Source organism: Cebus imitator, unplaced genomic scaffold, assembly GCF_001604975.1.
Source record: "Cebus imitator isolate Cc_AM_T3 unplaced genomic scaffold, Cebus_imitator-1.0 Scaffold13, whole genome shotgun sequence".
NCBI classification, from domain to species: domain Eukaryota; kingdom Metazoa; phylum Chordata; class Mammalia; order Primates; family Cebidae; genus Cebus; species Cebus imitator.
Genome location: NW_016107328.1, coordinates 10,152,661 through 10,166,368, shown reverse-complemented (window position 1 = coordinate 10,166,368; position 13,708 = coordinate 10,152,661). Strand labels below are relative to the sequence as shown.

Here is a 13,708-nt window from a genome sequence, read left to right as displayed (position 1 = left end):
TCTGACAAAGGCTAATTATCTATTTTGTTTAACTTCAGCTTCTGAAGTTAGAAAATACATAAAATTACATTTTATAGAATTGTAAAAATTTGACATAGTGCATTAAAAATGCCCAGTGATATTTATGTTCAAAAGTCTAACACAAAAAGCACTTAAGATTTATATCTGAGCTCTTGCTTCTCAAGAAGTCTGTAAGTTTTAAAGTAAAACAAGATTTTTCACAAGTGAATGGCAGAAGGAAAGAGGTTGGAGAGCTCATTCATTAACAGACCCATTGATAATCGCAGACATTTTAAGCTAGAAAGGTCTTTCAGAGATAATTGTCCATTTTCAGGCCATATTTAAACTAACTAGTTCATTAAGAAACAAAAAATGGAAAAGCAGTGGAAGACTGGTGTCAAGAATCAAAGGCCTAGATTTTCATATGAGAGCTGGAATTATGCTGTCACTAATTGGTTGTGTTACTTTGATTTGGTAACATTATCTTATTTTCATCACTTGAAAACAAAGAGATTATGCTATGTTTCAAATTTAAAGTAATATAAGAATATTTTCCCCAAATGTCTTACGATTCAATTTTTCTTTAACCACTCTTGCTCTCTGAAGTAACCTAAAACTGTCTTATATTTTATTACTTTTTCTTCTTGTACTATTTACAATCTGAAAGAGAAGACTGCCATTTATTTACAACTTTCCATATATCTGAAAATGTTTACTGAATCACCTGCTGGCCTTCTTCTTACTAGAAAAACTATTCATTGTTTCATTAAAAACTTTAAGGCTATTTTCTAACCTTTAATCTTAATGACATTTCTACAAAATCTGTTTTAGTTTTGGCATTCAGAATTGGAAAAAGTACTTTGGTGACAAAATGGCACTGGGTAATTATATAGTTCTTAGTATGTTCATATTTACTTAGGAATCTTGTTTGTCTTTTCAAACTAAAATTGTAGCTTTTTGTCAATGATAGCTAATTATAACATCACCAGTAATATGATTAGAACATCATCAATATTAAGTTCTCTCTTCTCATATAAGCAGATCTAACAATTTATTGAATAAATCTAAAATTTTAACTAAGAGCACAATAATCCCTCATAGAATACAATATTAGCTACATCAGGAAGTTTGTAGCACCTTTCCTCCTAAAAACTAGAAATATTTCCATAACAATTACTGCATATTATCCTCCCAAGATTTCTATGAAGGACGGACAAATACAGTTACCTACAAAATATGGAAAAATAATTTGAACTACAAAGAATTTGACTGATACACGCCTCTGGGATGTTTGTAACTTTATACAGTAAGTTTATTTCATCTTGTGTTTATTAATGTCCATGACCTTATCCTTACTGATATCATTGTGACAATTTTATCACATATTGTGAAATGTGTTGGATTTTATTTTCCAAGAAAGTTGTAACTCCCTCCATCAGAAGATTAGTGGCAAATGAAACTTAGTTAATTCTTTTTATTCCAATTTTTGGCATCACAACCAGGCTTTTTACATCTCCAATAATACTTCACTTGCTCTAGGTTGATACCCTAGTAGCAGTGCTAATATAACCAACAGTTATATATAGACCACTATTTTTCTGTGTGTGTGTATGTATGCATATGTGATATAATTAAAGGTTTTGCAATATAGCCAGGAGATTGCATTTGTTTTTTTTCCCATCAATTTTTTTGCCTTTTATTTTGGCAAAACATTAGATCAGATATTTTTTTATTCTTTGTCATTTTCCTGATCTCTTTGAAGTGTTTAAAAATAAATTTTGAGATATGCTTTTTCATCTATAGAATGTCCACAGTCACTGCAAGAAAGTACTTCACCTCTATATAATGTTTATGATTAATAAAGTATTTTTACAAACATTATCTCATTCAATAATTTAAAAACTATATGCACCAAAGTTTTAGCATATTCCAATATTTATCAAACAGTTAAAGATCTGTACTAAGTATTATGGCATAAATGCAACTCAAATCCTTAAGAAGTTTATAACTGTAAAATATGGAATATGAAAGCATATAAACAACTACAACACAAGAGAGTAAATTGATATAATGTACCATGGGTTAAAAAAAAGCAGTACATTTCTAGTTCAGGGCATAAGGTAAGGTTTTATAGAAAATGAAGCATTTGAGAGGCTTTATAAAGAAAAACATTTGAACAGATAAGAAAGAGTAGGGGGAAGGGCAAGAAAAAGAGGGCAGTTTGGTCAGGCTTGGTGGCTGACTCCTGTAATACCAGTACTTTGGAAGGCTGAGGCGGGTGGTTTGCCTGAGGTCAGGAGTTTGAGACCAGCCTGGACAACATGGTGAAATCCCATCTCTACTAAAAATACAAAAATTAACTGGGTGTGGTGGCAGGCGTCTGTAATCCCAACTGCTAGGGAGGCTGAGGTAGAATTGCTTGAATTTAGGAGGTGGAGGATGCAGTGAGCTGAGATTGCACCACTGCACTCTAGCCTGGGTGAGAAGAGCGAGACTTCGTCTCACCACACACACACACACAAAAAGGTTTGTTTAGGAGAAGGGGAAAAATAATGCAAAAGCACAGAGTTATAAAAAAGCATCAAGTGCATTCTGAGTGTACTGCCTCCCACCCAGCAAGTAACTACTTGCTTACTTATAGAAGAGTAACGTGAGGTAAGAAGGACCAGTGGAAAGATGTTGCTGTCTGATAAATTAGTATTTTTCAATGTGTGGTCTCTGGACCAGAAACATACATCACATAAGACCTTGTTAGAAAGGCAAAATTTCTCATATTACTCCTACCCCTCCTCTCTGTTGCTGATCTATTGGATAAGAAACTATGAGGCTGTGGTCCAGTAATCTGTACTTAACAAGTTCTCTAGTTGACCGTAATCCATGGAAAAGCCTGATTCATAAAAGTTTGTGCCTTTTGTATATGTATGTGCGCACATATGTTTATGTACATATATATGCATATATACATACCCACATACATAGAGACATATATATACATATGTGTATGGGTACTGAAATACAATGTGAAGTACATTTCTTACTGTGGCTTATGGTCAAAAATATTTGATAGCTACTGTTCTGGGGTATATAGCTAGAAGTAGATTTTATGAGTCACAGGAATGTGCAGTTTTACTGTATAAAAGGAAGTAATTTTCCATAGTGTTTGTACCAATTTACATTGCCATCAACATACTGTTGCTTCCTCTCCTGACAATGCTAGATGTCAGAGTTTTTCTTTTTTAACGTCTTTTGACCAAATAGATGACAGATAAGTGATAAAGCAACTACAATAAAATGTTTAATAGTAGAATCTAGGTAGACTCTTTAAAGTATTTATGTGAAATTCTTTCAATTTGATATATGTTTGAAATTTTTCATAATAAAAAGGTTGAGATAAAGTTGTCTTTTTTTTGAGATGGAGTCTTGCTCTGTTGCCCAGGCTAAACTGTAGTTGTGTGATCTCTGCTCACTGCAACTTCCGCCTTCTGGGTTCAAGTGATTCTCCTGCCTCAGCCTCCTGAGTAGCTGGTATTATAGGCACCTGCCTGGCTAATTTTTGTATTTTTAGTAGAGACAGGGTTTCACCATCTTGGTCAGGCTGGTCTCAAACTCCTGACCTTGTGATCAACCCATCTCGGCCTCCCAAAGTGCTGGGAATACAGGTGTGAGCCACCATACCCAAACTAAAGTTGTCTCTTTAATTGTAATTTTAAACTTAAATCTAAACACTTTATTGTTCATTTATGTATTGGCTCATGATTCCTGTTGTACAGTTAGTGTATCTCCATCTCTCAGTACAGGGTGCCCCCAAATTATAAACTTCTACAGGGTCAATTCTGTATAGAACCTATTATATAGCACCTCATACAGTATCTTGACTATTTAGACAGTTAAAAGTCCATTTTGATCAAACGAGGAATGCTCAGATACTTGTGCTACAGTTACAATCTCTGCATCATGAAATAAATAGTAAATATGAAATAAACCCTGAAATTTGGTCCCTTTAAAAAAAATATACCTTGGGTTTATAGGACAGCAACTGATGTATCTTGATCTTGTATCTAACAAACTTGATGAACTCTTCCATTACTTCTAAAAGACTACTGATTTTTTAATAGTTCCCATGTAGTAATCATGAAGTTCTGTTTTGTTCTTTTCAAAGCTTATATCATTTATTTCTTTTACTTTGTACAATACTGGACAGAATTATACTTGGACTCTGTCTTATTCCTAACTTTAAAGAGAATACTAAGAATATCTAATTATTAACTATATTTGCTTTGTCAAATTAAAGAGGTTACCTTCTAATCATTGCTTGTGAAGAGTTGTTATTTATAAAAGGGTGTGGAATTTTATCAAATGCATTTTCTGCATCAATTGAGAAGGTCATATGACTTTTCTCCCTTAATCTGTTAATGTGGCGATTCATGTTAATCTGTTAACCATCTTTGTGTCCTTGAAATAAATCCACTTTTATCTTGATGTATATTTTTTAAAATATACTTTTAGATTTGATATGGTAGTATCTTATTTTGGAAGTTTTCACATCTATGTTCACAATAAATATTAACCTACATGTTCCCTTTTTTCTACTATGATTTTCTAGTTTTGTAATAAGATTATTCCAGACTCATAACATGAATTGGGAAATGTTTACTTTTTACCACTCTCAGGAACAATTTAAATAGTATTGAAATAATTTGTTCCCTGACAATTGTATAGAATATCTCATTATTATTTGATTAAATAGACTTCATTTTTTTGTCATTCTTTTTTTCTTTTTTCTTTTCTTTTCCTGGCAACTTCTATTAAAAAATGAAGTATTTAAAAAAAAAATGAAGTATTTTTAAGAACAGTTTCGGATTTACAGAAAAATGTCCAAGATAGTATATAGAGAGTTCCCAGATACTCTGTACCATGTTTCCCCTACATTTAACATCTTCTATTATTGTGGAACATTTGTTGCAATTAATGAGCCAATATTGGCACATTTGTATTAACTAAAGCCCACAGTTTATTCATGCTTCTTACTTTGTTCTTAATACCCTTTTTCTGTTACAGGATCCCAGTCAGATTACTAAATTATATTTAGCTGTCATGTCTCCTTATGCTCTCTTGGCAGTGACAGATGCTCAGGTTTTCCATGTTTTTGATGACCTTGATAGTTTTGATAAGTGCTGGTCAGTTTTTTTGTAAAATGCTCACTTCTGGTTTTTGTCTGGTATTTTCTGATAAGGCCAGGGTTATAGGATTTTTGGAAGAAGATTATAGAGGTATAGAGCAATTTTAATAACTTCATATTACAGGTATATGCTATCAATCTGACTAATCAATGTTGATATTGAACTTGATCTCTTAGGTGAGGTATTTGTCAGATCTCCCCACAGCAAAGTTACTCATCCGCAATCTGCCCCCAATTCTGTACTCTTTGGAAGGAAGTCACTGCGTGCAGCCCACGCCTAAGAATTGAGGAGTTATGTGTCCATTCCTTGAGGGTAGAGCATCTATATAAATTATTTGGAAATCTTAGGCACAGGAGATTAGTCTCTTCTCTCTCATGAATTAATTTATGTAAGAAGTTATTTGTATAAGTATGGACTTATGGATATTTATTTTATATTTTGGATTATAATAAAATACTTCTTATTGTGTCATTCAAATTTTTACATCTTTGGCCATTCGGAGATGTCAGTTGACTCCTATGCCTCCTTAATATATACCTGCCAATGTGTGTTTTTGTTGTAGTTTGTTTTCTTGAGCGTGTCCTTACTTTTAAGCACTATGAGATATACCAGGCTCATCTTGTATATTTCCTGCCTTGGTCCTAAAATCAGTCATTTCTCCAAGGAACCCAGGCTCCTTTTACAGGCAAATGGTAACAAAAACTAAGACTTCAGCATTAGTTATGTCATTTCATACTGGTATGTCATTTCTTTTAGACCCTCTCTGCTGACAGAGCAAAGAAATATATGTGTAAACTAACCTGTGTATATATACATAATATACATATTTGGTATGTAACCATTTGTATCTATGTTAAAGCTAGATAATGAATTCATACTGATGTCTCCAATTCTAATTCATTACCTAAGATTACATGAATCATTCTAGCCTCTTCCCCTTGATTATACATATGTAATTTCCCACTCCAACAGTGAGATACCTGTCTCTCATTACCTGTCATCCATTTATTAACTGTTCAATTCCAGTATACATATATATTAAAATCAAAGTTGTTAACCCATACCTCCATGGTATACAACTTTATCAACTAAAGTGCTTATGTGCAGTTGCTTTTACCTTTAGTCTTACTCCCCTCATATCCAAAGTTATTTAGATCAGTACCTTTCCCCTCCACCCACTTCTATGAGGTTGTTTTATTTATTTTGTAATGCATTTAAATTCTCTTGGCAGAGTTCTTATTGATTTCTGGGATCCATCAAATGCAATTTATATTCATTAAGGATTCTTTGTGATAAATTTCTATGAGTTCTGACAAATATATAATGTCATGTTTCCGTATTTCTACTACTAGAGTATCATGTCAAATAGTGTTACTGCTTTAAAAAATCTGCTGGGCTTGGCTGGATGCAGTGACTCACGCCTGTAATCCCAGCACTTTGGGAGGCTGAGGCAGGAGGATAACCTGAGGTCAGGAGTTCGAGACCAGCCTGGCCAACATGGCAAAACCCTGTCTCTATTAAAAATACAAAAATTAGCTGGGCTGGTGGTACACACTTGTAATCCCAGCTACTTGGGGGGCTGAAGCAGGAGAATCACTTGAACCTGGAATGCAGAGGTTATAGTGAGCTGAGATCATGCCATTGCACTCCAGCCTGGGAGACAAGAGTGAGACACTGTCTCAAAAAAAAAAAAAAAAAATCTGCTGGGCTTTATCCATTCACCCATCTCTTTCTTTTCAAAAACTGGGTAACCGCTGATCATTTTACTGTTTTTATAATTTTACTTTTACTACATTGTCATAAACTTAGAACCATATAGTATGTATTGTTTTCACACTGGTTCTTTTACTTAGCAATATGCATGTGAGGATATCTTTTTTGGCAGCTTGATGACTCATTTTCTTTTATTATTGAATAAGAGTCCATTGTTTGGACGCACCACAATTTGCTTATCTATTTACCTATTGAAGTGCAACTTGGTTGATCCCAACTTTTGGCAATTATGAGTAAGGCTGTTATAAACATTTGCATGTAGAGTTTTGTGTGGATGTAAGTTTTCACATAAATTGGGTAAACATCTAGCAGTTCTCTGTATATTTTGGATACAAGTCACTTTTATGGTATATGGTATATGATAGAATAACTAGACAGAAAACTAAGAAGGATATAGAAGAACTCAACAATACAAATCAACAGGATCTATTTGATATTTGTAGAACACTCCACCTGACAGAATAATGCACATTTTTTTTCTTTTTACCAAGACAGGCTGTATCTGGGACCATAAAATAAACCTAAACAAATTTAAAAGATCTGAAATTACAGAGTATCTTCTCTTACTACAATGGAACCAAAGTTGAAATCAATAACAGAAAGATAACAGGAAAATTCCTATACATTGGAAGTTAAGCCATAAACTTCCTAATAATCTATAGATCAAAGAGGAAACCTCAAGAAACTAGAGACTTCTGTAATGTGCAAGTAGGCTGGCTTCACTCCTCTCAACAGGACACCAAAGCAAATGAACAGCACAGAGATTATTGCTAGAAATATCCCAGAACTCAAATATGAAGGTGAGATGTGGCCCTGGAGCCAGAGAGAATTTAATAAATACCAAACAGACAGTAAAAGTATCAGACTTCCACATCCATGATGTACCTTTTCTCCATCCCACCTTGCACCAAGCATGTAGAAAATTTTCCTCCAACTTACTATTTTAACACTGGAAAAAGTGAGATCAAGGTGAACAGCCAGCTCCCCTATCATTTTGCATTCCCTAGCAGTAGACCAGTCCCTGCCTTAACCCATGGGAAGCATCACAAGTGCCTGAAGGGACACATACACCTGAGGACAGGCAGAGACAAAGAGAGGAGGTTAGATTACTGTCCTTGACCCTGGAAACTCTGCTCTTAAACTCAGCCAAAGAAGATGCTAACTCATGAGGGCTGTTCAGCAGCACTACACTGTAGGAGGTGCATCCCACAGGTTCCCTGGGCATAAAACGCTGGCCCAGCCTTCCTACATTGGAAGGATATACCCTGTTTCACCTCCCTCATCTGAGAAGGGTAGCATTCTGATCATTTACTAGAGCTGAGGTGAACCTGGGGATAATGTGTCACTTAGAGCTAAAAATGAGGAAGTGGTTAAAAAACAAAAAAACCTCTATTACACCATGGAATACTATACAGCTATAAAAAGAATTAAATCATGTCCTCTGCAGCAACACGGATGTACCTGGAGGCCATTATCATAAGCAAATTAGTGCAAGAACAGAAAACCACACACTGCATGTTCTCACTTATAAGTGGGAGCTAAACATTTGGTACACATGGACATAAAGATGGAAACAATAGACATTGGGAACTACCAAGGTACAAGACAGGGAGCAAGGCAAGGGCTGAAAAACAACCTTTTGTGTACTATGCTCATTACCTAGGTGATGAGATCATTTGTACCACAAACCTCAGCATCATGTGATATACCCATGTAACAACGTGTACATGTACCCTTGAATCTAAAAGTTGAGATTATTAAAAAAAAAAAACAAATACAAAAAAAGCAAAACAAGCCAGACAAAACACTGGAATGAATATAACTAATCCTCCAATGCAAAGACATGTACATACATCCAAAAGAAACAATAGTAAACAGGAAACCATGATCTCTTCCCAAGTGGACAAAGCAAGAAAACAGTAACTACCCCTAACGAAACAGCAATATGTAAACTCCCTAATCGGGAACTCAAAATAGTGGTTTTAAGAAAACTCAGTGATCTCCAAGATAATACAGAAAAGTAATTCAGAAATGTACCATAGAAGTTTAACAGAGATTGAAATAATTAAAAACCAAACATTTACCTTGGAACTGAGATATACATTTGTTCAACTGAAAAATTCATTAGAGGCTCTCAATAGTAGAATGGATCAAGCAGAGGAAAGAATCAGTGAGCTCAAAGATAGGCTACTGGAAAATACACAGAGAACAAAAAAGCAAACAGCATGAAGAGCAAAGAATATCACCTGTAAGATGTAAAAAAATTACCTCAAAACAGCAAATCTAGAAATTATTTTATTGGTGTTCAAGAGGGAATTGAGGAAGAATAAGGGGTAGAAACCTTATTCAAAGAAATAACAATAAAACTTTCCAAATCTTGAGAAGGATATCAATATCCAGGTATAGGAAGGTTAGAGAACACCAAACAGATATTACCCAAATAAGACTACTCCCAGGCATACAATAATCAAACAATCAAAGATAATGAATAGAGAATCCTGAAAGCAACAAGAGAGAAGAAGCAAGCAACATATAAAGGAGCTCTAACTTGTTTGGCAACAAACTTCTCCACAGAAACCATATAGGCCAGGAGGGAGCAGAACAATATTTTCAAAGTGCTCAAAAAACAAGACAAACAAACAAAAATGACCATCCAAGAATACCGTATCTAGCAAAGTTACCTTGCAAATATGAAAGAGAGATAAAATGTTTCCCAGACAAACATAAGCTAAGAGAATTGATCACAACCGGACCCATCCTGAAATGCTAAACAGAATTCTTTGATCTGAATAAACAACATTTACATGCAAAAAAAACAAAAAAGAAAAAAAAATAAAGGTATAAAACCCAAATCAAAATCAAGTACATAGACAAATCCAGAATACTCTAATACTATAATTGTGGCACAGTATTGTCCAATCATAATTCCAGTATGAAGTCCAATAGACAAATATATCAAAAACAATAAGAACTACAACAACCTGTTAAGAGACAGGTAATATAAAATATGCAAATTTAGACAACTAAGAGTCTAAATGTGGGGAGGACAGAATTAAAGTGTAAAAGATTTTTTTCACCTTTTCAGTTTCATTATTTTCTGTTATCTAAGATAAGCTGTCATCTTTTTAAAATAACTTGTTATATCTATAAGATATTTTTTATAAGCCTCATGGTAACCAAAATGCAAATAGCTACAATAAATTAACTAAAAATAAAAAGCAACAAATTAAAAGATACTACCAAAGAAAATCACTTAAACCACAAATGAAGGAAGGAGTTACAAAACAACCAGAAAACAAATGACAAATGGCAGGAATGTATTACTTATTGGTAATAACATTTAATATAAATTAACTCACTTCTCCAAGAAAAAGACACAGAGTGCCTGAATGGATAAAGAAACAAGACTCAACTATACGTTACCCACAAGAAACCCACTTCATTTCTAAAGACACATATAGACTGAAAGTAAAGGGGTGAAAGATGATATTCCCATGGAACTGGGGGCTAAAACAGAACAGGAGTAGTTATACTTAAATAAAATGGACAAAAAATCAACAAATGTAAAAAGAGACAAACAAGGACATTACATAATGATAAAGGGGTCAATTCAGCAAAATGATATAACAATTATAAATATCTATCCACCCACTACTGGAGCTGCCAAGTATAGAAAATGCACATTAATAGATCTTATGGGAGAGATAGGCTGCAATACAATAATAGTAGGAGACTTTAATATTCCACTCTCAGTAGTGGACAGATCACCTAAACAGAAAATCAACAAAGAAACATCCAAATTAAACTATACACTAGACCTAATATGCCTAACTGACATTTACAAATCGTTTAACCCAACTGCTGCAGAATACACATTCTTTCAGTTTATGGAAAGTTCTTCAGAATAGACAATATTTGAAACTACAAAACAAGTTGAAACAAATTTAAGAAAGTAAAAATCATATCAAGTATCTTTTCTGGCCACAATGGAATAAAACTAGAGATCAATAACAAGAGGAAACTGGGAAAGTACAGAAATAGATGGAAATCAAATATCACGCTCCAGAATGAAAGAAACTAAAAAGGAAATTTAAAAAATTCTTAAAACAAATGAAAACGGAAACAACATACCAAAATTTATGGGATACGGCCAAATCAGTACTAAGAGAGAAGCTTATAACAATAAGTGCTATATAGAAAATAGAAAGATCCCAAATAAACATCATAATGGTGAACAGTGAAGAACTAGAAATGAACAAACCAAAACCCAAATTGGTAGAAGAAAAGAAATGAGAAAGATCAGACCGTAAATAAATTAAATTGAGACTTAAAAAATCACTACAGAATATCAACCAAAAAAACTGTTTTTTAAAAAAAAGATAAACAAAATCAACAAACATTTGGCTGGACTAAGAAAACGAAAAAGGAATCATAACCAACTGGCACCATGGAAATGTACAGAATCATTAGAGACTATTACAAACCAACAAATTGTAAAACCCAGAAGAAAAGAATAAATTCCTGGACACACACAAACTACCAAGATTGAACCTAGAAGAAATAGAAAAAATAAAACAACAATATCAAAGCTGTAATAAAAACTCTCCCATCAAAGAAAACCCCAGAGCCTGACTTTTTAACTGCTGAATTCTATCAAAAATTTAAAGAAAAAATATTACAAATTCTGATCAAACTTTAAAAAAAAAATTGAAGAGGAGGGAATACTTTCAAAGTAATTCTATGAGGCCAGCATCACTGACACCAAAACCAAAAAAGATACAACAAAAAAAGATACCCAGTCCACACTCTTCAATGAATACAGATGCAAATGTTCTCAGCAAAATATTAGTACACCAAGTTCAACAATACACTGAACAGATCATTCTCCACGATCAGGTGGGATTTGTCCCGAGGACAGTTCGACATATGCAAATCAATAAATGTGATATGCTACATTAATAGAACACAGAATAAAAACCCTATGATTATTTCAATATGTTGAAAAAGCATTCAATAAAATTCAACATGCTTTTATGATAAAAACTCTCATCAAACTGAGTATAGAAGGAATGTACCGCAAAATAATAAAACCCATATATAACAAACCCACAGCTATTAGCATACTGAACAGGAAAAAAAAAAAGAAAGCCTTTCCTCTAAAATCTGGAATAAAACAAGGATACTCACTGTCACCACTTTTATTCAATATAGTACTGGAAGTCCCTGCCAGAGCAATTAGGCAGGAGAAAGAAACAAAGGGCATTCAAATTGGAAACAAAGAAGTGAAAGTAGCCTTCTTTGCAGACGACATGATCTTATAGTAAGAAAAATCTAGAGACCCCACGAAAAACTGTTAGAACTAATAAACAAATTCAGTATATTTATAGGTTACAAAATCAACATACAAAAATCAGTAGCATTTCTATATACCAATAGTGAACAATCAGAAAAAGAAATGAAGAAAGCAATACCATTTATAATAGCTCCAAAGATACAAAATTACTAGCAATCAATTCAACCAAAGAACTGAAGGATCTATACAAGAAAAACCATAAAATATTGATGAAAAAAGCTGAAGAGGACTAAAAAATGTTAAGATATTCTATGCTCATGACAGGAAAAATATTGTTGAAATGGCCATACTAACCAATGTACTCTATATGTTCAATGAAATCTCTATCAAAATATCAATGATATTTTCCACAGAAATATGAAAAACAATCCTAAAAGTCATATGGAACCACAAAAGAGCCTAATAGCCAAAGCAATCCTGAGCAAAAAATTCAAAGCTGGAGGTACCACATCATATGACCTGACTCAAAAATATAGTACAAAGCTATAGTAACCAAATCAGCATGGTACCAGAATCAAACAGATACACCAGACCAATGGAAGATGATAAGGAACCCACATAAACATTCATGTATTTATCACCAAGTCATGTTTCAGAAAGGTGTCAAAAACACACAATGGGGAAAGGCCTGTCTCTTCAATTAATGATGCTGAGAAAACTGGATATCCACTTGCAGAGGGATGAAATTAGACACCTACCTTCCCCTATCTTTTACCATATACAAAAATCAAATGAGTTGGGGATCCAAGATCGTTGAGTAGGAGCAGCTCTGGATTGCAGCTCCTAGTGAGCTTGTGGAGGGTGAGTGGTTGCTGCATTTCCAGACAGATTTTCATTGCCCACAGAACAGGAGATTCCCGGGCAGGGAAGTGCCATGGGTCTCCAGCACAGCTGTTTTGGCTGGCATGGTGTCTCTTAGCTCAAAAAACTCACATGGATCTGGGCAAAACAATGAGCAAACATCAAAATGGCAGGATCAAATTCACATATAACAATATTAACCCTAAATGTAAATGGGCTAAACGCCCCAATCAAAAGACACAGACTGACAAATTGGATAAAATGTAAAAATCCATCGGTGTGCTGTATCCAGGAAACTCATCTTACATGCAAGGATACACAAAGGCTCAAAATAAAGGGATGGAGGAAGATTTACCAAGCAAATGGAGAGCAAAAAAAAGCAGGGGTTGCAATCCTAGTCTCTGTTAAAATAGACTTTAAACCAACAAAGATCAAAACAGACAAAGATGGACATTATGTAATGGTAAAAGGATCAATGCAACAAGAAGAGCTAATGATCCTAAATATAGACGCACCTAATACAGGAGCACCCAGATACATAAAGCAAGTTCTTAATGACATACAAAGAGACTTAAGACTCCCATACAATAATAGTGGGAGA

General features: G+C 34.1%; 1 protein-coding gene across 1 annotated transcript in view; it reads right to left on the bottom strand.

Annotated features, from left to right (window-relative positions):
- GPHN (gephyrin) overlaps positions 1–13,708 on the bottom strand; it is a 339,003-nt gene that overhangs the window by 260,146 nt on the left and 65,149 nt on the right. The window lies entirely within an intron of this gene.